The sequence below is a fragment of the Schistocerca piceifrons genome, chromosome 7 (genome assembly GCF_021461385.2).
Source record: "Schistocerca piceifrons isolate TAMUIC-IGC-003096 chromosome 7, iqSchPice1.1, whole genome shotgun sequence".
NCBI lineage: Eukaryota > Metazoa > Arthropoda > Insecta > Orthoptera > Acrididae > Schistocerca > Schistocerca piceifrons.
In genome coordinates this window covers 435,293,585-435,319,182 of record NC_060144.1, presented here as the reverse complement: position 1 = coordinate 435,319,182, position 25,598 = coordinate 435,293,585, and the positions used below count along the sequence as shown (strand labels likewise).

General features: G+C 40.3%; 1 protein-coding gene across 1 annotated transcript in view; it reads right to left on the bottom strand.

Annotated features, from left to right (window-relative positions):
- The window catches only part of LOC124805240, a 329,228-nt gene that overhangs the window by 225,644 nt on the left and 77,986 nt on the right, over positions 1 to 25,598 (bottom strand). The window lies entirely within an intron of this gene.

The window sequence follows — 25,598 nt, the reverse complement described above, 5'->3', positions numbered from 1 at the left end:
TCAGTCAAACTGGGGAAAAACAAATTTGTGGCACAACTTGATTTAAAGAAAGGATAGGTCGACAGAACAAATCCTGCTGCATCAAGCAGTGGTCAATTTGGTAATGGAGGAAAGTGTGAGAGGCTAAAACTGCAGAGCCTGACCAAGGTCTGAATACAGCAAGCAGGTTGAAGTGGCTGTAGCTTGCAGTAACCATACTGAGAAGCAGAATCCTGTATAGAATAGACTAATGCAGGGAGTGTATCAGTCCAGTCTTCCAAGTGAAGACCACAATAACAAACATGAAAATGTCTTCCATATTGTACTGTGCTCTGAGGTTAAAGAAGCAGCCACATGTAGTGTCCTCTGAAACTTATTAGCCACACATTTCTTGCCCGACTCGCCCTCCATGTGTACCAGACTGCACCGCTCTGTCTGGTCTGTCGCCACTGCCTTGCAGCAGCGCTATTCAATCGCTGCTGGCGTATTGGTTATTCTAGCCTGCCCGGCTACCCGTGCGGTCTAATGCGCTGCTTCCCGAATGGGAAGGCATGCCGGTCCCTGGCATGAGTCCGCCCGGCGGATTAGTGTCGAGGTCCGGTGTGCCTGCCAGCCTGTGGATGGTTTTTAAGGCGGTTTACCATCTGGTTCCCCTTATTCCGCCTCAGTTACACTGTGTTGGTGTTTGCTGCACAAACACTGTCTCCACATATGCGTGCACCATACTTACTCTATCACGCAAACATTTGGGGTTACACTCGTCTGGTATGAGACATTCCCGAGGGGGGGGGGGGGGGGGGAAGGAGGGGGTCCACTGGGGGCCGAACCACACAATAACCCTGTGTTCGTTGTGGGGCGGCGGTAGGGTGCGTGGATTACTGTGGCCTGTTGCGGGGTTGTGAACCACTGACGGCCACAGCAGGACGATGCCTCTCCATCGTTTCTAGGTCCCCAGTTTAATACACAATACACAGGTTATTCTTCCTAGATAACTTTCCCTGTCAAGCTGAAGATCACAACAGATTATTCTACAAACGTTCCATGTAATGGGGCCATAAATTTCCACCTTAAAAACATTTTGTTTGTAATGAGTAACAAACCAACACTTTTCGTCGACTCTGGACGTCGTACGAAACATGTGGTCAAAAATATTTTCTTCGTATGACTCCATATATACATTGGCAAATCGAAAGTGTACATAGCTGCCAAAACACCAGAGAAAATGCTTTTGATGTCTTGTACTAAAGATTTCGTGTATGAGTGAAAATTTTTACCAACGCTGGGAATTGAACCCCGGTTTCCTGCTTACTAGGCAGGTGCGTTAGCCACTTTGGCACGGCAATGTACGTAACTATCCGGATTACCCTAGCATGCCTTGCTCCTCGATCCAAATTCTTACTGCCGCCACAGTCTACTTTAAATTCCCCCTTACGCACGAACAGAATTGCCAGGGCTCTCTATGTTCTCGAATAGCGCCTCAGCGTCGAACGCAAATGGGGGATACAGGCTGCAGTCCAGGTGCAGATACTTATACAAATGAAATGGCACAATTTCGATCAAGGAGGGAGGCGTGCCAGGATAAACTGTACAGTTGCTCAAATTGCTGTGCCAAGGTGGCTTAGTGGCTAACGCACCTGTCCAGTGAGCAGAGGACGTGGGTTCGATTCCCAACCTTGGTGCAAATTTTCACTCGCTGTTTCAGTCTATATACTTAAAATCATATCAGCTAACAATACAAGAAACGAACCGTGGCAAACTTAAAATATACTGCTCGATAACGTGTACCATAGGCCATGTTTTAATACGCCAAGTCTTTATGAAAAGAAAGTACTGCTGTAATATGACTGCTGCCCTTAAGAACGCGCGCGTCTATAACGTTGCTGCGAATGGTGGACAGCAACGTTATACCCTGTTCATAGGCGTCCGCAAGGGAGAGGGACAAGGAGGTGGTCTTGATGACCACCCCCCCCCCCCCCCCCCCCCCTCCACACACACCCTGGAATCTAGCTATAGACTTCTTATTCACTAGTGAATTTCTATCAATGATTGTCTGTGACGCTACTAAACTCCAGATTAATATTGTCTGTTGTGACAAGCGGTAAAGAGTAACGACCTGTCTTAGGATATTGTTAGTACTCATGCCACTGACCAGAAATTATGGTTATTTCTTGGCGTGGTGGCAGTTTTGGCGCTATTTGGCAGTCAGGATGGATGCGAACCTTTAGAGAACAATGCTGAAATACACTGCTGGCCACCGTAAATGCAACACCCTGAAGGAAGCATCCGAATCAAGTGAAATTTACACTATGGGTTTGCAGCGATGAGATATGCAACTGATTAGAATTTCAGCGCAGACGCACATCACGCGCGCCTGTGGCGCCACCTCATAGCGCCATTTAAGGCTTGGCGATTTCGACGAGTGTACGTTCGGCACGTGTGTTTACCTTGTGGTTGTTTCACAAGACGATCAGTTATGCCTTGTAGACAACAGCGAACATCGTTTGATCAAGTATCCGAGTTCGACAGAGGAAGGATAGTGGCTTACCGAGATTGTGGATTATCATACAGAGAAATCACTAGTCGTGTTGGACGAAACCAAACAACTGTAACGCGGATATGTGACCGTTGGATGCAGGAGGGTACGACGGACCGACGTGGTCGATCGCATTCACCTCGGTGCACCACTGCACGTGCTGATAGGCAAATTGTGCGCATGGCAGTGACGGATTGCTCAGTGACATCCCGAACCATAGCAGAGCACATTGCGTCTGTAACGCATCATCCAGTGTCTGCGCGTACCATTCGACGCCGTTTACAGCAGAGTGGTCTGTCCGCAAGACGTCCATTGCTTCATCTACCATTGACGCAGAACCACAGACGTCTCCGTCGCCAATGGTGTGATGACAGACGGATGTGGACGGCAGAATGGAATGACGTTGTCTTTACTGACGAGGCCCGCTTCTGTCTGCAGCACCACGATGGTCGGATTCCAGTGTGGAGACACCGTGGAGAGAGGATGCTGGACAGCTGCATTATGCACCGCCACACTGGTCTTGCACCGGGTATTATGGTATGGGGCGGTATTGGATATTACTCTCGCACGCCTCTAGTACGCATTGCCGGTACTTTAAATAGCCGGTGCTACATATCCGAGGTGCTGGAGCCAGTTGTCCTTCCTTACCTTCAGGGCTCGTCCACAACCATATTTCAACAGGATAATGCGCGACCACACGTGGCACGCATTGTCCAAAGGTTCTACGTCAATAACCAGTTTGAAGTGCTTCCCTGGCTGGCTCGCTCTCAGGATCTTTCACCCATAGAAAACATGTGATCCATGGTTGCTCAACGAGTGACCCAGATTACATCCCCAGCTGCCACACCAGATGATCTTTGGCAACGTGTGGAAGCTGCTTGGGCTGCTGTACCCCAGGAACACATCCAACGTCTCTTTGACTCAATGCCGAGACGTGTGGCAGCGGTGATCTCCAACAATGGCGGCTACTCTGGCTACTGATTCTGGCAGGAACCACATGTCACAGACGTCTGTAAACGTAATCATTTGATACTTGGTCAACATGTTATCTAAAAAATAAATTTTGTTGTGCTACCTCTTGTCTTTCTTGGTGTTGCATTTACGGTGGCCAGCAGTGTAGTACCATCAATCTTTTCTCTGTTTCTTTCTCGTACATGTATCTTCCAGTTGCAGAAAGGGACCGATCAAAACACCCTGAAGTACGGATTCCAGTATAACGTAAGCTTGGTAGCAGTGTACGTGCCTGTCATCCACTCCAGCTTCCACAAAAATCCCCCTCCACTTGCCTCACATTGGAATCTCAATACCAGTTCACCGTTCGTCTGTGAACAAACAAGATCCATAAAGGCTTGTAAATTCTGCATTCAGTTTCACGTGGCAGAGCTGTGGCAGTAGACTCTGAAGAACACAGCCATCTGAACTCAAAGCCTAGTTTACACGACGACACTAGGTTGCAGGCAACTGCGTTACTCGTCACTGCGCATGCGTGCCGCGTGTTTGCGCAACTCGTTGGTGAAACTGAACACTTTCGGCACGTTCCAACTTTGGCGACACTAGTTGCATGAGTTTTAAGGTTATGTGTGTTTGCAGAGCGTAGACAGACTGAAATATGAAGTGGGGAACGGAGAGTAATGTTCGCTTTTTGGATATCTATGCTTTGCATAAGTATTTGTGGGAAAAATAAGCAACATATTGCTGCCGCTGAGACCGTCATGTGCGATCATAACATAGATGGTTTGACAGTATCTGAGCTGCAGGGCAAAATCTATTGAGTTAGGAGCACATACACAACTGAATTAAGAAAGATACAAGCAAGTGTAATTCTAGCTGTGGCAATGCTCTCGTCTACAAGACTAAAATCCCATCGTTCGAGTTGGCCAACTGTTTGTAAAGGAATATTGTTGACAGGAGGGAAGGCTATACAAATTCAAGAAGCTGCATTCTTTATTCAATATTCATCTATTTAAAACGTCGGTGCAATGCTCCGCATTCACATATGAAAGAATTTTGAAATATTGCCACTGTAACGATCTCTCTTCGAGAGAGTCGTCTGCAAACTATTGTCTACTTACTGTGGCCTGCTTCGAGTAATTATAGTTCCTAATGTTAGTAATTATTACTGTTAATGTTGAAACACGTATGTAACATAGCAGCGATGGCGAGGCATTGTAGCATCTGTGACCAGAGAGTATGCGCTTGACCGCGCGAGTGTTGCGAGCGGTTCTCAGTGTGTCAGTAGCAGTCAGTCTGTCGTTGCGAGTCTGTCAGTTCAGTCGTTGCGAGTCTGTAGCTCTGTCTAGTTGAGAGCAGTACTCAGTCTGTAGTCGTCATGCAGAGCGGTCGGTCAGTAGTAGCAGCCCAGTGCGGTTGTGTGATGTAGGCGGTCGGCAACACTGGTCAAGATGAGGAATAAGGTATACTGTTAATTAATATAATCATTAGATAATGAAAAATTTTATTTATTGTAATTATTCTCCAACAAGTCTCCCAATAATAATTTTTATTTCAAAAGCATTTTCTCAAAAATTTAATTTTTTTTGAACTCAAGATTTCGTTGCACTTCCCATTTCATTCCACTTCTTTTGAAGAAAAATTCCACTAAAATCACACAAAAAAAAGAGAATATTATTATTTGCAATGCAGTTCCTCCAAGCGGTGCGCAACAACAAGAGCAGATATGTGACATCCATTTATTCTGAGGTAAGACTTTAATTCTGATTGTTTTACACAGGGCCAAAGACCGATATTTCGGTTTAATTGAATTTTCTTGTCACTGAATGGACTTTACTTTTGAAGGATTTATATTTGAGTCAGATTGCGAATTTCACATTTTTGTTGCCATTTTCAATACCTCTCATTGTGGGCGAGGTTACAATTAGCGCAATGTCCATTAGCATCCCTAAATAATATTGTCAATTATTATAAATTTTGCGGGGAGGTTACACTTGGCCCCCATTTCTATTAAGTATTGTCCATTTTCTTTCTTTTAAAATTACGGTGGGGAGGTTACACTTGGCGACACCCAGTCCAGGATCGTATTTCGTTGAGAGTCTTTTGAACAACAGTCAGATATCTGCTCTTATTTGCTTAGATATAATTAGGATTTGGCGCTACGCTTTTAATAATATTGTGACTTTCTCTCTACAGGTCAACGGCAGTTTGTTGCTTTGTTGTATTTGTGTTGCTTTTGCACTGTGTCGATTTGTTTTGTGAAAAATTTTGACTATTGTAAAAATGCCGCGAAAGACTGTGAATAGTGTATCGCGAAGTATTGTGAATGAAATTACCGACTTAAACAACGTGACCGATAGTAATTGTGATACGCAACGTAATGATGACAATCCTGCGTTCACTAACAATCAGTGCATTCCAACCACTAATGATGCCTTTTACCTTAATGATGAACAAACGAACTCAATTGTCTCGTCTGTTAATTTGACGACAATTGATGACGCGGGACGCTCTATTGCAATGAGCGCTGCCGAGCTTAACACACCCGATTCGGAAAACTCAAGTAATGTACAGACAAATTTGTCTAATGAAAATGAACAGATCACACAAAGTAGGACAGATTTATTTAATTCCGAAACAATGACTGATAGTATACATTTGACTGACAAACCTTTTTGTAAATTTCAAAATGACCAAATGGTTACAGAAAGTGAAACAATTCCAGATCCACTATTGAACAGCACAGAGAATAGAAATGCTGACCTTGAGTCGAATCCAATTATGGCATTTTTGCGGCAAAATTTCAAACAGTTTAATGAAAGATTTGATAAAAATGACGAAAAATTAGACAAACTAAGGGAAGATAACAAACAAGATAACGAAAATCTCAAACAACAACTCAATGAACAGGTCAAACAACTTAGGGAAGATAACAAACACTTAAATGAAAAACTTGACAATAATGACGAAAATTTCAAACAACTTAGTGAACAAATTACAGCCGTTGCCGCGCAGTGGCATGACACTAAGGAACAGTTGCGCGTGGAAATTGAGGCTTGTTCACAAAAAAATAGCGAAGAAATAAAGTCGGTTGCACAAGAATTAAGGGAAATGCAAACAGCCGCAACAGATACACTCAGAGACGAAATTAGCGGAGTCGCCAAACAGTGCTCTGAAAAAGCTACACAATTACGGGACGAGTTTAGAGCAATGACGGTAGAACTTTCGCGCACTATGGACGCAAAGATAGACGCGAAATTCGAACAGCAGAACACTCAGATTAACGAGCGCTTTAATCAGCACATACAGAACAGTGATACGCGTTTCCGCAGATTTATTCAAGATCAAAACAAAGTAAAACGACAAGTCATGGAAACAATCACTGCACAAAGACAAGAGGACAAACGTAAAATGTTTGCGAAAGCGAAGACGTATGTAGATAATAATATTACTACAATGTCCGGCAAAATTAATACCATAGAACAATTGAACGCGGAATTAAGGGATGAAATTTCTGATCTTAAATCAAAAACAGATACACACACAGTAAATATTCAAACAGTGACAGATAGATTCGAACAATTAGACCTAACACAGGGTTGCGATGTCATCAAAGCTGATGTTAAAAAACTGAGCGAAACTACGCGCAAGTTGCAAAAACAGATTAATGCGTCTGATTCTAAAACCGATGATCAGGTTAAAATACTGACTGAAAAATGTGATGAATTGGCCAGTCGTATTGATGCTATCGAAAATACTAATGACAATAAATCAGACGATACTGCACCGGTTTCATTTATCCAAACGCCTGAATTTCAAAATTTACAGCAGACAATTAATGAGATCGATTCATCTAACAACACGTTACGTAGGAAGTTATCAAATTTACAACAAGAAGTAACAGAAATGAAAAACACTTCTGTTAATAATACACAACAGACGCCACTTTATGAACATGTGTCAGACTCACGCAGCGCGTATAATTTGGGTAATCTGCAGAGAGTACGGGACTTAGATTCCGAACAACCACAGTTCAATAGATACTCTTACGATCCTGAACCTGTTCCATCATGCAGAGATGATAACTTCGACTACAAACATTTTCTGTCAGTGAGAAAGTTTAAGGTTTTCAAAAACGATAGAACGCAGATTCACCCACTGGATTGGATTCAACAGTTTAGTTTTGCTCTTCCACCGACTTGGCCTGTAACACATAAACTTGAATTTATTTGCAGTTTTTTGGAAGGCGAACCGGCAACTCGTATGAGACCGATCGCGAGACAGTGTTACTCGGTAGAGGAATTTCAGAATGCTTTTCTGTCAGCGTACTGGTCGAAGACGACACAGCGCGGAATTAAAGACCAACTAATTAGTTTGCCAACCTACGAGAACTCAAATTTTCCCAGTGTAACGCAATTTTTTGAGCATATGGTCCAACAAAATCAGTACCTAAGTGAACCGTACAGTGAATCTGCACTTATACAACTATGCATCTCTAAATTACCACGGTCATTACGAGTGTCACTTCTAACGGGCCAGCAAAAAGAAAACATTTCAGCATTCAGAGATCTTTTACAGCTCTTGGAAGTACAGCAATCTGATTATTCTTTTGTAAACAAAAACTTTTTGAGTAACAACCAAGGTCAACAACAGTACTACAATTATGATCAGGGACGTAATCCCAGTCGGAAAGATAACAGACGTTTTAGGAACGACAATTACCAAAACTTTAATAACAGGCAAAATTCGAATTATCAATACCGTCAAAATTTTCAGCAACAGGAACAACACTTTAGTAACAATAGAGGTGTTTCACAACAACAACATCAAAACCAGCCGGTTAACGTACCTAACCAACAATGGAATACACAAGGTCAACCAGGCTTTAATGTTTCGCCGCGTGGACGTATAGCCCCTGGTACAACAAATAGTAACGTACGTCAGCAAGGAAACAATTACGTACAAAGAAGACAGTATTTCAATTCCTATCGTAATGCACCGTATAGGAATGGCTATTACGACAGACGTAAAAATAATGAGGACAATTTTCAGCGAACATATAATAACAGTCGGTCTCACCAACAGCAAAATCATACGCAAGAACATATTCTCATGAATGAACCCGACAGTAGGTACCATCCAGAGCGTAACACGCCTGGAAGAAGTAATAGGACAGTTCAAATAGTCGAAATGCCACAGAATCCTCCTAATAATAATAACACGTCAGATAGAATCTGACTAAATACTGCACAGGACGCATCTTCTTGTAACACAAGCACTACCTTTGACACGCAAAATGTTGTTCACGAAAATGTAATTACTTTTGACGACATCAGAGACACTCTTTTACAGGAAAGACCAGTTATTCAGAAAACCATTTCACATCCTGTTATCGAAATTAAAATTGGTTCATCAAAATTCTCAGCAGTAATTGATTCCGGCTCACCTATATCAGTAATAAATGAGGAGACTTTTAATGAGTGTAACAAAGAGAATACTTATCCGACGTTACCTTTAGGCAAAACAAAAGTGAAAGGAGCAGTATCGAGTAAAGGTGTAGACGTTAAATTGCAGACGCATTTATCATTTTGTATTGGAGGTCATACTTTCCACTCTAATTTTTGGATTGTTCCTTTATTGACAACAGACATAATTTTAGGCACGAATTTTCTGGTACAACACGACGCAGTTATTGATTTTCAGAATTCTTATTTAATGTTAAAGGATGAAAATGTACAACTTGCTTTAGAATTTCAGCACTCTTTATCTACGGAAGAACAAACAATTAACCGCACAGAGGTCATTTCCGCAACACGTAACATAAACTGTAATCCCACATTGTTCACGGATACGTACGTACACAACTATAATACTCCAGACGAAGCTGACTACGACGTAATGCAATTGATTTCTGATAAGGTTAAAGAGAGCAGTGCAAGTACAGACGACGAACGAACGCAATTACACAAAATTCTTTTACAGCAAGCTCCAGTTTTTGACAACATTCCTGGTACTATGTCCGGCTTTATGTATGAATTTCAAGTCAAACCGCACGACACATTTAAAGCAAAGCATTATCCTATTCCATACATTCACAGAGAACAGGTTAAAAAAGAATTGCAGGATATGCTCGACCAAGGAATTATAGAACCAGCAGTTAGTCCGTACATAAACCCGCTACATATTGTTAAGAAAAAAGATGGCTCACTTCGCCTTGTACTTGATTCACGTCACATTAATGACATTATTATTAATGAAACAGATCGACCACAGACATTAGAGGAACTTTTACAGAAATTTCACGGTACAGCTATTTATTCCACATTAGATTTGAAATCGGGATTTTGGCAAATTCAACTTCATCCGAATTGTAGAAAATATACAGCTTTTCTCTGTTTCGGCGACTGTTATCAATTTTGCAAACTACCGTTCGGCTTAACTATTTCTTCTGCAGCTTTTATTCGCGGTTTGAACACAATACTTCCGACAGAACTTAAAGACAGAATTACGACGTATGTAGACGATATTCTTATCGCAGAAGCTAACTGGTCTGAACACAATATGATTCTTGAACAACTGTTACAAACTTTTCATGCACAAGGACTCACAGTTAACCTCAGTAAATCGCACTTTGGCAAAACTTCTATAAAATTTCTTGGACACGTAATTTCAGCAGAAGGCATTGCACCTGATCCGGAAAAACTTCAAGCTCTACGTGACATTACTGTTCCTACGACGAAGAAGCAATTACGCAGTTTTTTGGGCTTAATTAACTTTTTTCGTAAATTTATTCACCATTCTGCTTTAGACACGCCTAGACTATGTCAATTAACAGGTAAAAACAGTATTTGGTCTTGGGATAAGCAAGCACATTTTGAATTCATGAACCTGAAACATGCTCTGTTGAATGCACCACTATTATCGCACCCAGATCTCACTAGAAATTTTTCCATTGCCACTGACAGTTCCAACACCGCTTTAGGCGTACACATTTTCCAGGAAATTGAAGAAGATGGTTCTACTATAATTAAAAACATCGCATTTGCAAGTCGCATTTTGTCACCTGCTGAACGAAATTATTCCGTCACAGAACTTGAAACATTATGCGTTGTATGGGCTTTTACGAGATTTCGGCACTTTCTTTATGGCAGACATACCACCGTTTACACAGACCATAGAGCTATACAATTTTTGCTTTCAGCTAAATTTACTCACGACAGATTAAGTAGATGGAAACTATATTTACAAGAATTTAATTTTACGATTGTTCATATTCCCGGCACACAAAATGTTATAGCAGACGCACTATCGCGTTCTCTCGGCAACAATCAGCAAGACGTAGCAACCAACTTCTGCAAAACAAATTTCAGTGTCATGTACATTCAGCAAGTTGCTTTTGAAAATTTTATTTCATCGTCATTACAGGACATAGCACAAGAACAAAATAAAGACAATGTGTGGAAAGAAATTAAACACCTTTGGCAAGATAGAAAAAATGTTACGATTAGAAACCATTACACTGTACGCAATGACGTTCTGTTTCGCCGCTCTCATCCTGACAGCAACAATTGGTTATTATGCATTCCTGACGAACTGGTTAACAAATTAATTTGGTACACTCATTTAAGCTACGCACATTACGGAGCACGAAAATGTTTTCTTATACTGAGACAGAACTGTTATTTTACCAACATGGAGAAACGTATACGACGAGTTCTAGCGTCTTGTAAAATTTGCCAGAAAGCTAAATCAGACACCACTTCACATATTCCTCCTTTATATCCCATTATACCTGTTAAATTAAGACATATGGCCGCAGTAGATATTTTTGGTCCGATTCCGAGAACTAACAGAGGTTTTTGCTACATTTTTGTCGCTGTTGAGCTCACTTCAAAATTTGTTACTTTCACTCCGTTACGCAAAGCTACTGCTAAAACTGTTTCGAAAGCATTTGTAAAACATTTTCTATCTCATGTAGGGCATGTAATGAAAGTAATTTCTGACAATGGATCACAATTTCGTAGTAGCGTATGGACACGCATGTTACGAGCCAGAAACATTTCTCCGATCTATATATCCAAGTACCACGCTTCTTCGAACCCTTGTGAAAGATTAATGAAAGAAATTGGTAAGCTGTGCCGAATATACTGCCACGAAAGACATATTGATTGGGATACACACATACTCTCATTCCAAGATGTAATTAATTCCATTCCAAATGAATCCACTATGCTATCTCCGACCGTTATACTGAAAAACGTTGAACCACCGAACAAAATTAAAGAATTAATAGAATTTCCCAAAAGTCGTCGCCTACGACACCACGAAATAATTAACATTGCGCTGAACAACATCAAAAGTGCCGCCGAGCGCCGGAGAAGACAGCAAAAACAGGTTTGTAGACGCCGAGACTTTCACGTTGGACAGAAAATATTAGTACGTACACATTATTTATCCAGTAAATTAAGAGGTAAGTGCAGTAAATTTGAGCTTCTATACGCAGGTCCATATCGGATTCGCAGCATCCCTCACCCCAATGTTGTACACGTCGAAACTTTGAGAACTAGAAAATCGAAAGGCAACCACCATATCTCAAACATTAAACCGTTTATTGAATGAAGACACTTTATGATTCAACACACTATGATGTCATTTATTAATGCAATTATTTCACCTGACTAATTACTGATGATTATCGCATTTTTTCTTGGCAAGTGCCCGGCAAGGTAAGGTTAGCAGGTCGCTCTTCTTGTCGTTACACATCAGACCGTGCACATTTTCCACTTTTTTTGTGTGTATGATTGTACTCCAGTTTTGTTTGTATGCACTATGAAATAGTTAAGATATAACACACACCAGTCGACTTTGACATTTTTTTTGCCTTATGACATCTCAACATCGTGACTGTTTCACATTTTTTTTTTTTTTTGCTGCTGCATTGTATTATTCTGTGTATAATTTTGTTTTTGAACACTGTCAATGTTTTTGACATATTACGTTTTCTGTCATGTTATGCTGTAGGGTTAATTATGTTACCATAAACCAGTCATTATCTAGAGGGTATATGATTTAAATGCAGGACATTAATCTTTGTTCATCAATTTCAGAAAGGAATGATGATTCTAAGAAATAAATTCAACAGAAATGGGAATTTCACCTACGGAATAAACGAAAGGAGATGCAATAACTTTATGAGGAAGAGTAAAGGGATCAGGATTAACAAGCATTAACAAGACTATACTATACTCATCACAGAATAGCAGTCTTAACTAATTTTTTCTTTCAGAATACAAGGTGATTGATGCAGGCTGTCAGAGAGAACTACACATCTTAGTTTTAGTGATGAAATATGCTAGAGATAAGGAATAGTTATGAAATGAGTAATGAAGTGATTTTTTGCAGATGATAGTGAATACTGATGAATAATGATGAAGGATATGATGTTATGAATAATGAAGTTTTTCTTTACAGGTGATGATAATAATGAAGTTATGATGATATGGATAATGAAGTTTTCTTTACAGATGAGGATAGTGTTGAAGTTATGTATTTATGCTACGTAGTTATTTAAGTATTTGTTGCAGTTTGCTTTGACAGCAGGTGTTACATTGCATAGTAGGGTGACGGAAAGTTTTGGAAAGGACAGCTATGGAATACATTTTTATACACACTTCACTGCCTGTTAATTCGAAGTTCACTACTTTTCAGCATAGTGTGCGTTTCTTCTTTCAGGTCAATAATCCGTTTTTGTATTTTTTCCAGGAGAAGTTTTTCATGACACTTACTAAACCTGTTAGTTATTATACCTGTTCTAGTACTTGCATTTTTATATTTTACCCATTTGTGTTTATCACTTCTAAATGTGATCACATGTACTGCCTTGTTACATAATCTTGCTACAGCTGACTCATGACGAATGACGTTACCTATCCTCATTTGCTGCAATAGGTCAAAAGCAAATAGTGTTATGTTTCAGCAATTAATTATCGATCCCAACGCAATGCATTGCTACCAAAAAAAAAAAAAAAAAAAAAAAATGTATTACCAGTCCCACATAAGGTCACTAGTTTATGATAATTCTGAATAATACTGATCAACTCTGAATAGCATGTCACTTGAGTAATGACCTCTTAATGAGACTATATTCAAAATAATGCTTTGTCACTAGCTAATAACTGCCACTGTCTATTATAATGATACTACGTATAATGCCTGTGATTATTAATGATTTGCTTGTAATTAACTGATTTTAATAATGACTTTGTAATGGTCTGAATACTACTGAAGGAGGAACACTGTTTATTGTAATGTTACCACTTATAATGCTTGTGATTACTAATGATTTGACTGTAATTAACTGATTTTAATAATGCCTTTGTAATGATCTGAATACTACTGAATGAGGAACACTGTTTATTGTAATGAGTACTTGTAATGCCCATGATTATTAATGCTATGACTGTAATTAACTGATTTTTAATAATGACTTCGTAATAATCTGAATAATACTGAATGATGATTTTATTCAATACTTGCTGGCCACTGAGTGCCAATAATTAATGTCACTCCACGAATTGTTATTAATTATGCCATTGATTAGCTCTTGTTTCCAATGTTGATACTTTGTTGTTGGAAATGAATGTGACTGTTTCATAATGCTTTGTAATTAGGAAAAGACTAATGATTCTTAATAGATTGGAATGACACATAATTAATTAACTATGGTACTGTTTAATAATGCTTTGTAATTAATTAAGGCTAATATTTCTTACTATATTGAAACGACAAATGATTAATTAATTAACTGTAATTAGACAAATGATTAATTAACGACAAATGATTAATTAACTGTAATTAGACAAATGATTAATTAACGACAAATGATTAATTAACTGTAATTATACAAATGATTAATTAACTGTAATTAGACAAATGATTAATTAATGACAAATGATTAATTAACTGTAATTAGGAAAAGGCTAATGATTCTTAATTATACTCTGTAACTGGAAAGGAATGCGATTATTTAATAATGCTTTGTAACTAGGAAAAGAAGATTACTGATTCTATGTAAAACAATTAATGAACATTTTTCTGTAATACTACATACTTGGTACAGAAATGTTCAATAACTAGGCTATGAATGCCACAAACTACTCATGAAGACTATAATTGTCAATATTATGTGACATAATGTCCTTCACCTCATAAGCTGACTACCCTGAATTACTGCAATGTCCATTTGTCCTGTTTATCCTAGTGATCATGGAGCACTATATTTGGTTTTGCACTAATTCTACGTTGGTGCGCCTTGTAAGAGTGTGGTGTTGACACGACATGCTGTCCACCACCGTGAGCAATGAAGACGTTATTATGGTCCCACTGTTTGGTGTACCTAATGTACTGCCAAAATGAAAACATGGAACATTACTACGACAGTTCAGTGTCTTGGCTACACTGATAAATTCTGATGGGAAAAGAACTTCAAGTTGTGTCACTTGGTGTTGTACTTCTGTGGAAAGATATGGACTTTCAGAGCAGCTGTGTGCAATCTAAAGTGCTACAACCATGATGCAATCCTTCCCTTTCCTATCCTGATTCTTGTCACATAAAGAAAAATTTTTTTGGTAACATCATTTATGTTCATAGGTTATACATTTTTCGATTCGCTGAACTCCAATGCGAATACACTTAGGTCACTTGTCAATATAATATTTTTTGCCAGTCTGTTTATTTGTTCTGAATATGCTAAAGAATTTTTTCAGTGCCTGAGCACTTTATTATCTGTCAAAAAAATTTGTATATACATTTTTCTGATTTGCTACTATGTTTTGTACTCACATTTTGTCTTTGTCTGATATATTTTGTACTTAGTGCGTGTGCACAACATTTACTCTATGTACTACATCTAATTATTCTTGCCGGTCTGTTTATTTGTTCTGCATATGCTAAAGAATTTTTTCAGTGCCTGTGCACTTTGTTATCTGTCAAATAATTTGTATATACTTTTCTGATTTGCTACTATGTTTTGTACTCACATTTTGTCTTTGTCTGATATATTTTGTACTTAGTGCGTGTGCACAACATTTAAATATTCTGTAAGTTGTAGAATTTTGTTAATTAAAGAAAAATTTTGCCGCGCTTGGCAAGTCCAAATGACTCACCATCGCTGCCAAATTTTTGCCCCCCCAGTGGAGGGTTATGAAACACGTATGTAACATAGCAGCGATGGCGAGGCATTGTAGCATCTGTGACCAGAGAGTATGCGCTTGACCGCGCGAGTGTTGCGAGCGGTTCTCAGTGTGTCAGTAGCAGTCAGTCTGTCGTTGCGAGTCTGTCAGTTCAGTCGTTGCGAGTCTGTAGCTCTGTCTAGTTGAGAGCAGTACTCAGTCTGTAGTCGTCATGCAGAGCGGTCGGTCAGTAGTAGCAGCCCAGTGCGGTTGTGTGATGTAGGCGGTCGGCAACACTGGTCAAGACGAGGAATAAGGTATACTGTTAATTAATATAATCATTAGATAATGAAAAATTTTATTTATTGTAATTATTCTCCAACAAGTCTCCCAATAATAATTTTTATTTCAAAAGCATTTTCTCAAAAATTTAATTTTTTTTGAACTCAAGATTTCGTTGCACTTCCCATTTCATTCCACTTCTTTTGAAGAAAAATTCCACTAAAATCACACAAAAAAAAGAGAATATTATTATTTGCAATGCAGTTCCTCCAAGCGGTGCGCAACAACAAGAGCAGATATGTGACATCCATTTATTCTGAGGTAAGACTTTAATTCTGATTGTTTTACACAGGGCCAAAGACCGATATTTCGGTTTAATTGAATTTTCTTGTCACTGAATGGACTTTACTTTTGAAGGATTTATATTTGAGTCAGATTGCGAATTTCACATTTTTGTTGCCATTTTCAATACCTCTCATTGTGGGCGAGGTTACAATTAGCGCAATGTCCATTAGCATCCCTAAATAATATTGTCAATTATTATAAATTTTGCGGGGAGGTTACACTTGGCCCCCATTTCTATTAAGTATTGTCCATTTTCTTTCTTTTAAAATTACGGTGGGGAGGTTACAATGTTAATAAATACTGGTGTTAATGAAATAGCGTCATCACCAACTAAAACCATATCTTACAGCATGCCGAGTGTTCTCGATTGTAATGCACACAATTTATGTAATTTCAGATCTGGCGACAGTGCTTATGCATTACAGTACCTTTATTCCTTATCGCATGATTAACTCTATTTAGAAGAAACGTGAACAGTTCTGGTGATATTCTAAGGTAATTAAAAGAACTTCTTGGATCTTAAGTTATAAATAATTTCAGCAAGGATGCTGAGCAACCAAGCTGACGTCTTTTCTTCATCCAGCCACGAATCGAAACACGTTTCTTATTTTTTTTCTTATGCACCGATTCCATGCAACAAGCTTTAACTCCGATCACAACTCGTGAGACGTGCAGCTGCCAAAACTTTCATTTCAGACACGACTCAGGGACCCACAATTTTTTTTTCCTTTATTGAATTTCGATTCCCCCCGAAGGGGGCGGGCTGGCAGCAGCTTAGTACGCTGCTCTACAGCCTACAGACTTTTTAAAAACGTAATAAGAAAAGAAACAATAAAAGCAGGCGATAAAACGGTGACTTAAATTATAAAACGGCGGAAAATTGTGGAAAGTTAAAATATAAAGAAAAGGGGTTGACAATGCTAATAAAATACACAGGAATCAGACAAGTAACATAGTAGACACACAATTAAAAAAACATGGCGAAAGTCTGGTTTCTCTTCGCAAGAGATAAAAAATCACACCCAGCGACAGTACGATGGCTGTTGGCAACACTTCCCAAAAGACACACAGCACTGAACACTCACTGTAAAACACTGCACGAAAATGTCGGCACAAAGATGACATTCCATAGCCAAGGGCAGATGGGTGGGGAGGGGGGGACCTGGACAGATGAGGGGGAAAACAAGGAGGGAGGAGAGGAAAAAAACGAAAGGGGGGGAACCAAAGGAGGGAGAGGACTCATAAGGGGGGGGGAGAGGGGCAGGGCAGATGCAAGAGGGAATGGGAAAAGGCAAAGGAGGAAAATGCAAAAGGACTCGGGGGAGAGAAGGGGGGGCAGAGAGAGGGTAGGTGGGGAAAAAAGACGATGGAAGGGGGGGGAGAGGGAGCCCAAGAAAAGGATGAAGGAAAGGAGGGGGAGTGAGGATCAGAGTTGATAGGAGGGATAAATGGAGGGAGAGAGGGCATCATCCAGGAGGGGGAGTTGATGGAAGCCACCTTGGGAAAGGAGATGAAGGGTGTAGAGATGGAGGGTAGGGGGGACACAACAGTGGACCCACAAAACGACGAAACTGAAGTGTATACAGGTGTCGCCGTGTCTACAGTCATATATGAAACCACTTGCGTGTAACTCATTCCACGGAACGAGCGGCGCAACCCAATGTCGTCGTGTAAACTAGGCTTAAGATTGAGGAGCATTCAACAAGTAATGCAACACATTTTTTCTCACCCAATATCGGCTGAAGAAATGCGGAACTTGTTGTGGGACATTGTGGAATATTACCGTTTCAGCCCTATAGTTTCATGATGTTCCGATAGATGGTGGCGCTATATGTAGCCTTCAAAATGGCGTCTGTAACGGAAGTGCTTTGCAAGCAGAGAGCTCTCACTGAGTTTCTTTTAGTGGAAAATCAGAGCATCGCAGATATTCATAGGCGTTTGCAGAATGTCCACGGAGACCTGGAAGTGAACAAAAGAGCGTGAGTCGTTGGGCGAGACGTCTTTCATCATCGCAACAAGGTCGCACAGACCTGTGCTACCCTCAGTAAACTGAAGAAACGACTTCAGCATGTTCGTCGCCACGAAAATGAAAACGCAGTTCTCCTTCTCCATGACAACGCAAGTCTGCTCACCCAGAGCTTGCAAAACTTCATTGGACGTCCTTCCTCATCCACCGCAAAACCTGGATCCCGTACGTTCCGAATTCCCATCTGTTTGGCTCAATGAAGGATGCAATCCGCAGGAAGCAATACTTGGATGACGGGGAGGCCATTGATGCAGCAAGACGCTGGCCCCAACTTCGATCAGCAGAGCACTACAATGCGGCCCTCCCAGTAAGGTGGCGTGAGATTATAGCATTCAACGGAGATTATGTCGAGAAATAGGGTTTTGTAGGCAAAAGAGTGGAAAATATTACGTTATATTGGAATACAGAAAAAAAATGTGTTGAATTACCTATTGAACGTGTAACGCCGCTTCCTTTGGACGAAAAATGAAGAATGTAAAAATAGTACCCCAAAGCCCGAAAGTTCCAAAAATCAAGTTCCAAATTTCATAAATGAAAAAAAGAAAAAAATGTCCCTTTTGGAATAATGTTGCTTGAATAGTAGCACGTAGATAGAAAAGAAATTCAGTACCAAGTAGCTTAGTGTTTTGAAAAGAAAGAAATAAAAAAGATAGAGTCCCATTAGTTTCAAAAGAAAATCATAGTAGATCGCAAAGTACCGTAATTAGAAATCACGGAGTAGGACGAACGATCTCAAAGAATACTCCTTATGAGTACACTTTCAGAATCGTGTGTAATACCTAAGAAAGAGCCATGCACTGTTATAGTGTTACGAGAGTTAGCCGGAGCAAGTCGTACCTCAGCGTGCACTCGTGTACGTGGGTGCGACGAGATTGTTTTTGGAATGCTAAAGATTTGCGATCTGTTCGACGCACTGAACTTGTAAGAAGTAAATCAGTAATTTCAAATAGGATATCACGTAGAATCCAGATAGTGAAAGATTCGAAATTGTCTTAAATTGAATGTTATCAATAAAAGACTGGACATTACCCAAAGTTAGAAACTATTAATGATGGACCGATATAGAGATAAACTTTGAAACCAAATTGTGAGAAAAGAATTAACTTTCGTGAAATCTGTTAATGGACTCTGGAACTTGCATAATATCTTGGACTGAAGTATACGTCATTAATTCCACCCAGATAGGAAAAGCTACTTCCTTACAGCAATGTTAGGATGTGAAAATAGTGCAATAAACCACCATTCAGTGTTTTTACTGCGTTAATAACTTCTTCCAATACATTCTGTGGTGTCACCGCCAGACACCACACTAGCTAGGTGGTAGCCTTTAAATCGGCCGCGGTCCATTAGTATACGCCGGACCCTCGTGTCGCCAGTGTCAGTAATTGCAGACCGAGCGCCACCACACGGCAGGTCTAGAGAGACGTTCTGGCACTCGCCCCAGTTGTACAGCCGACGCTCATAGCAATGGTTCACTGACAAATGCTCTCATTTGCCGAGACGATAGTTAGCATAGTCTTCAGCTACAATTGCTACGACCTAGCAAGGCGCCATAATCCTTTGCTATATATATTGTGGTTATAACATGTATCATCAAGAGCGATGTTCTACAAATGTGGATTAAAGTTAAGTATTACAGCAACTGCGTCCATTTTCTAAGTTCTCATTTCCTTTTAACTGTTCCAGACCTCACGCCAATCTGCGTGAGCTTAACGCGTGCCTTTCGGCTTCCTCTCGTTGTGACTTGGCTGTCTTGCTAAGTCACAACACATTCAATATAGTGTACTCAATAAATAATTATCTGTGCGACGACATCGATTTCCAAGGAACGCGGGGTGCATAAGTACTCTTTGCCGAATTAACAAATTATCTCTCTGTTACGAACTATTAGGCTCTAGTAAACTGAAAAACTTTAGTGGACGTATTGGTGTTGCGCGGGTAATGAAGCTACGATTAATACCGGAATAGGAACTGATACATCCCTACGTGTAGCTGTGTTTAAATACGCCAGGGAGCACGTAATTGCTTGACCTGATCGAGACAAATAATACGCACTCGGTGGGATTTCAGTGCAGCCCAAATAGATTTTTTATATGACGTCAATATATACAGCTCTGCTGCTAGTTAGCCAGACTGCGACGTTATAAAGGCCAATCGTATGAGTCCAATGCTTCAGACAAAATAGAAAATTCCATTTAATGCCCTACAAGAGGAACGTGTCCTCTTCAGAAATTGGTATCTTTTCAGCTAACCGGGGTATAACACGATGCCAATTGCTGTCATAGAGCTGCGAATTTTGGAGACCATTTGGCCCGACTCCACAGTTGCGTGACAGCCTGGAGAACAAGCACTTTTTTGGTTCAGTCCTAGGTTGGTAAAAGTCGGTTCCAACAGTCAATTTGAGGGTGGTTTCGGGAGATTTCTCTCATTCACCCACTCTGTTATAGGCTCTAGACATCGCAAAAAAATGTAGTCTTCAAACCACATTGTTTCAATTTTGATTATGCCACTCAGTATAAAAAAAAATAAAATGCATGAAAGCGATTAAAGCCATTAACATGATGAGATGTGTTTTGGTTCAAATGGTTCAGATGGCTCTGAGCACTATGGGACTCAATTGCTGTGGTCATCAGTCCCCTAGAACTTAGAACTACTTAAACCTAACTAACCTAAGGACATCACACACATCCATGCCCGAGGCAGGATTCGAACCTGCGACCGTAGCAGTCGCACGGTTCCGGACTGCGCGCCTAGAACCGCGACACCACCGCGGCCGGCAGATGTGTTTTGTTGGCAGAGAAAGTAAATCAAATGAAATCTAAGAAATCTTTTTAGAAAGTCCATAGCCTATTCCTCCAGTTCGGGTGGTGTTAATGCAGGTTAGTTTTGTTGATATTCAACAAGATTTGGTCAATCTTTGTGACATTTTTTCTGTTTCAAATTTTTAATTTCAGTTCTATACCACATTTTTTTTTTTTTGGTTATCAGTCTACTGACTGGTTTGATGCGGCCCACCACGAATTCCTCTCCTGTGCTAACCTCTTCATCTCAGAGTAGCACTTGCAACCTACGTCCTCAATTATTTGCTTGACGTATTCCAATCTCTGTCTTCCTCTACTGTTTTTGCCCTCTACAGCTCCCTCTAGTACCATGGAAGTCATTCCCTCATGTCTTAGCAGATGTCCTATCATCCTGTCCCTTCTCCTTATCAGTGTTTTCCACATATTCCTTTCCTCTCCGATTCTGCGTAGAACCTCCTCATTCCTTACCTTATCAGTCCACCTAATTTTCAACATTCGTCTATAGCACCACATCTCAAATGCTTCGATTCTCTTCTGTTCCGGTTTTCCCACAGTCCATGTTTCACTACCATACAATGCTGTACTCCAGACGTACATCCTCAGAAATTTCTTCCTCAAATTAAGGCCGGTATGTGATATTAGTAGACTTCTCTTGGCCAGAAATGCCTTTTTTGCCATAGCGAGTCTGCTTTGGATGTCCTCCTTGCTCCGTCCGTCATTGGTTATTTTACTGCCTAGGTAGCAGAATTCCTTAACTTCATTGACTTCGTGACCATCAATCCTGATGTTAAGTTTCTCGCTGTTCTCATTTCTACTACTTCTCATTACCTTCGTCTTCCTCCGATTTACTCTCAATGGTTTGAGAGTAAAGTACTGTGAACTCATTAGACTGTTCATTCCGTTCAGCAGATCATTTAATTCTTCTTCACTTTCACTCAGGATAGCAATGTCATCAGCGAATCGTATCATTGATATCCTTTCACCTTGTATTTTAATTCCACTCCTGAACCTTTCTTTTATTTCCATCATTGCTTCCTCGATGTACAGATTGAAGAGTAGGGGCGAAAGGCTACAGCCTTGTCTTACACCCTTCTGAATATGAGCACTTCGTTCTTGATCGTCCACTCTTATTATTCCCTCTCGGTTGTTGTACATATTGTATATGACCCGTCTCTCCCTATAGCTTACCCCTACTTTTTTCAGAATCTCGAACAGCTTGCACCATTTTATATTGTCGAAAGCTTTTTCCAGGTCGACAAATCCTATGAAAGTGTCTTGATTTTTCTTTAGCCTTGCTTCCATTATTAGTCGTAACGTCAGAATTGCCTCTCTCGTCCCTTTACTTTTCCTAAAGCCAAACTGATCGTCACCTAGCGCATTCTCAATTTTCTTTTCCATTCTTCTGTATATTATTCTTGTAAGCAGCTTCGATGCATGAGCTGTTAAGCTGATTGTGCGATAATTCTCGCACTTGTCAGCGCTTACCGTCTTCGGAATTGTGTGGATGATGCTTTTCCGAAAGTCAGATGGTATATCGCCAGACTCATATATTCTACACACCAACGTGAATAGTCGTTTTGTTGCCACTTCCCCCAATGATTTTAGAAATTCTGATGGAATGTTATCTATCCCTTCTGCCTTATTTGACCGTAAGTCCTCCAAAGCTCTTTTAAATTCCGATTCTAATACTGGATCCCCTATCTCTTCTAAATCGACTCCTGTTTCTTCTTCTATCACATCAGACAAATCTTCACCCTCATAGAGGCTTTCAATGTATTCTTTCCACCTATCTGCTCTCTCCTCCGCATTTAACAGTGGAATTCCCGTTGCACTCTTAATGTTACAACTGTTGCTTTTAATGTCACCAAAGGTTGTTTTAACTTTCCTGTATGTTAAGTCTGTCCTTCCGCCAATCATATCTTTTTCGATGTCTTCACATTTTTCCTGCAGCCATTTCGTCTTAGCATCCCTGCACTTCCTATTTATTTCATTCCTCAGCGACTTGTATTTCTGTATTCCTGATTTTCCCGGAACATGTTTGTACTTCCTCCGTTCATCAATCAACTGAAGTATTTCTTCTGTTACCCATGATTTCTTAGCAGCTACCTTCTTTGTACCTATGTTTTCCTTCCCAACTTCTGTGATGGCCCTTTTTAGAGATGTCCATTCCTCTTCAACTGTACTGCCTACTGCGCTATTCCTTATTGTTGTATGTATAGCGTTAGAGAACTTCAAACGTATCTCGTCATTCCTTAGTACTTCCGTATCCCACTTCTTTGCGTATTGATTCTTCCTGACTAATGTCTTGAACTTCAGCCTACTCTTCATCACTACTATATTGTGATCTGATTCTACATCTGCTCCTGGGTACGCCTTACAATCCAGTATCTGATTTCGGAATCTCTGTCTGACCATGATGTAATCTAATTGAAATCTTCCCGTATCTCCCGGCCTTTTCCAAGTATACCTCCTCCTCTTGCGATTCTTGAACAGGGTATTCGCTATTACTAGCTGAAACTTGTTACAGAACTTAATTAGTCTTTCTCCTCTTTCATTCCTAGTCCCAAGCCCATATTCTCCTGTAACCTTTTCTTCTACTCCTTCCCCTATAACTGCATTCCAGTCGCCCATGACTATTAGATTTTCGTCCCTCTTTACATACTGCATTACCCTTTCAATATCCTCATACACTTTCTCTATCTGTTCATCTTCAGCTTGCGACGTCGGCATGTATACCTGAACTATCGTTGTCGGTGTTGGTCTGCTGTCGATTCTAATTAGAACAACCCGGTCACTGAACTGTTCACAGTAACACACCCTCTGCCCTACCTTCCTGTTCATAACGAATCCTACACCTGTTATACCATTTTCTGCTGCTGTTGATATTACCCGCTACTCATCTGACCAGAAATCCTTGTCTTCGTTCCACTTCACTTCACTGACCCCTACTATATCTAGAATGAGCCTTTGCATTTCCCTTTTCAGATTTTCTAGTTTCCCTACCACGTTCAAGCTTCTGACATTCCACGCCCCGACTCGTAGAACGTTATCCTTTCGTTGATTATTCAATCTTTTTCTCATGGTAACCTCCCCCTTGGCAGCCCCCTCCCGGAGATCCGAATGGGGGACTATTCCGGAATCTTTTGCCAATGGAGAGATCATCATGACACTTCTTCAATTACAGTCCACATGTCCTGTGGATACACGTTACGTGTCTTTAATGCAGTGGTTTCCATTGCCTTCTGCATCCTCATGTCGTTGATCATTGCTGATTCTTCCGCCTTTAGGTGCAATTTCCCACCCCTACGACAAGAGAGTGCTCTGAACCTCTATCCGCTCCTCCGCCCTCTTTGACAAGGCTGTTGGCAGAATGAGGCTGACTTCTTATGCCGGAAGTCTTCGGCCGCCAATGCTGATTATTTATCAAAATTTAGGCAGCGGTGGGGATCGAACCCGGGACCGAAGACGTTTTGATTATGAATCAAAGACGCTACCCCTAGACCACATTATAGGCCCTAAATAATTTTTTTCGATCAGAATGAAATTTTTAGATCGTTGAATACAAAAAGTGGCATCCATATTCATATTAATAACATAAATGAAGTACTTTGCGTATATGACTGAATATGCCTATTCTTAAGATATCAACGTAATCTAACTTGCAAATACTAATTACATAATGGTCAATCTTTTGAGGTATAATAATTTTTTGTATTTCTTGCCAAATATAGTTCCTGAACCACAACACGTTTTATAATTCACCGAATCAGTTACACAAAAAATATTTCAGAATATTGCCTTCCGTTGGAATCATTTCTGTGGACGCCTATGGCGGTGTTCTAAAAACATTTTCATGAATTCTACTACATGACGATTTCACTGCGAATAATTTGAAGAGTTTAGAGCGATGTTCAATGTCCATTCAATCAATAAAAGGAAAAGTTGTATAAAAAATACAAAATTTCGGTAAAGTTTGAGCTTCTTTGTTATCTTTTGGTGGTGTCCTAGAAACTATTATCAGAAGGTGTGGCACACAAACCTCGCGAAGGGATTGCAGTGAATCAGTGAAACGAGACGGTGGCACCCTTGTAGGTTTGCACCAACGTGGAGCAGCGGAGTGTTATTGGATTTGTCTTAGCTGAAGGAATGAAACCAATCGAAATTATCCGTTGGATGGCAGTGCAATATTGTGTAAGTTATCTGAATCGACCACAAGTGCACAAGCGTACAGGCAAGTTCAAACGGTGAGTAACAACTGTTGAAGATTCGCCACGTCCAGGACTCTCTGTCTGCGTAGTCACGGAGAACAACAGCGGGAGAGTTGATACGGGAAAACAGGGGAGTGATATTGCAGCAACGGTTAACTTTAGTGTCAGATCAGCCCACCATATTGTTCGTGAGGTACTAATGTTCAAGAAAGTGTGTGTGTGGTGGATTCCAAAACGTTTGACATCAGAAATGAAAGAAAGGTGAATGGATGTGTGCAGGGAGAGTGACGTTCGTCTCCTTAC